The sequence below is a fragment of the Corvus brachyrhynchos genome, unplaced genomic scaffold (genome assembly GCF_000691975.1).
Source record: "Corvus brachyrhynchos isolate BGI_N302 unplaced genomic scaffold, ASM69197v1 scaffold125, whole genome shotgun sequence".
NCBI classification, from domain to species: domain Eukaryota; kingdom Metazoa; phylum Chordata; class Aves; order Passeriformes; family Corvidae; genus Corvus; species Corvus brachyrhynchos.
In genome coordinates, this window is record NW_008238342.1 from 128,757 (window position 1) to 130,794 (window position 2,038).

Sequence of the window (2,038 nt, forward strand, 5' to 3'; positions counted from 1 at the left end):
CTGGGCACCCTGTGCCAGGGCCTCCCCACCCTCACAGGGAAGAATTCCCTCCCAATATCCCATCTATCATCCCTATCCTTAAGCTTAAAGCCTCTCCCCTTTTTCCTATCACTCCACACCTTTGTAAAAAGCAGGGTAAGGTAAGGGTGGGTAGGATGGGGGGCTGTTCCTCCATGAAAAAAGGGTATTTCTGGATCTGGAGACAGAGGGAGAAGGGAGCAGCTCTCCTTTTCTCATGCATTGGTAAAAGTTGTCAAAGATGGACAAGGAGAGCTTCTTAATTTGGAAAAAGGGCCAGCACCTCACAGACACCTACAGATTTCCCTGGCAGCATCAGGGAACTGACCTACCTTCAGGAGTTAGAGGGTGATCCTAGCTGCAGTGCCAAACTCAGCTGAAGAGGGGAGAATGGGAAATAGGGAGAACGAGGAAGAGAAAAGATTAAAAGAGAGTTAATAGAATAAAGTCAATGTTCCCAGGTTTCCTACATACCTCTTCTGAGTGCAGCAGCCAGCTCCTCCAGGCCATGGGCATTTCAATCCTACAGTTCCCACATTTTATTCCCTAACCAAATCTAACCATGCCAATACCCCACTGTGGAACTACAAGTATTTATAACCAGCCACCAATTAAACCAGCAATGTTCCCTTGGCTCCTCTGAGTCTGCCTGAGATCTTCAAAACTTTACATGACCCATGCAGTGCCCTTTGTATTCCCTCATTTTCCATAAGGTGATAATATCCCAGGGCTGTTACACTCAAGGGATTACCACTTTGATGCCCTGGGAGTCAGGAGGTGGAATGATAGGATCATGGAATATCCCTGAGCTGGGAGGGATGATCCACAGGGATCATCCAGTCCAGCTCCTGGCCCTGCACAGACACCCCAACAACCCCACCCTGGGCATCCCTGAGAGCGCCTGGAGCTCTGGCAGCCTCAGGGCCGTGCCCATTCCCTGGGGAGCCTGGGCAGTGCCCTCTGGGAGAAGAACCTTTTCCCAATATCCAAAGGCATGATATCCAACCATGTCCATTGCCAAAGACAGTTTCAACCCCCTTTATACAGCCTGGTTCTCCATCAGACAGAACCAGCTCGGTGACACAATATCCCATGAAAATGGAAATCCCATATACAAGCACAGCTCTAACCAAAGTATTTTTTAGCAGGAACAGGGAACTATGTAGATAACCACTATTTTGAGCCTCAGCCTGCTGTGTTTTGTGCCTGTTCTACAGGAGAGCAGGTAACAGCTCACGATCTTGCCTTGCTGTGTGTTTTTAATAAACATATGGTTCCCATCCTCTGACCCCTTTCCCACTTCTGGGCTCAGCTGACAAATCACATGGCCACAGATGACAAAACAACCTGAGTCTCTGCAGTACTGTCCTTTCCAAAGCCGTTGTGGTAATGGCAGGGACTGCTCTCTAAGTAAATGGACCATTTATGGTGGCCAATAAAAGCCCTCAATTCCTCACAGCCATGAAGCAAATCTGGGGGTTCCCTCTTTGTCCGAGCTCTGGGGAGCTGGACTGTGGCAGCCACAGGGCAGCTAAAAGGCAGAAGAAAAGTAATTAATCTCTCTTTCCTTCCACAGGTTTCCTCACAGTTTAAATGCAGAGCAGGAAAAAGCTCCAGAGCAGCAGGAGAGCTGGGCTGGGGGCAGCCAGGCCTCCCCAGGGCAGGTTTGGCTGCACCTCCTCATCTCCAGGATAATGACAGGAACAAAGAGCTGCTGGGAGCACAGACTTCCCTCCTTGCTCAGAGCTGGAACCAAGTGAAGTCTGACCCATCCCTGTCCCTGGAACACCTCCCTGCCTGAAGGAAACTCAGCAGAGAAGCTACACCAGGTCATGGCCATCAGGCCCTTCCATCTGGGAAAGGACCTTTACCTTAGCACAGCAATGGGATGGGAATTAGCCAGAGTTAATTTTGAGACATTTGGGGTGGAAGCCAAGCCCAAGGAAGTGGGGGATGCAACAAGCAGCAATCCCAGCCCTGTTAGGCCAGGAATTACAATGCAGCAAGGTCACTAATGGGG

General features: G+C 50.0%; 1 long non-coding RNA gene across 1 annotated transcript in view; it reads right to left on the reverse strand.

The window, feature by feature from the left end:
• LOC108446928 overlaps positions 1–2,038 on the reverse strand; it is a 52,600-nt gene continuing 50,562 nt past the window's right edge. The window contains exon 3 of the long non-coding RNA XR_001862269.1: positions 1–394. This is a non-coding gene — a long non-coding RNA (uncharacterized LOC108446928). The remainder of the gene's footprint in view (positions 395–2,038) is intronic.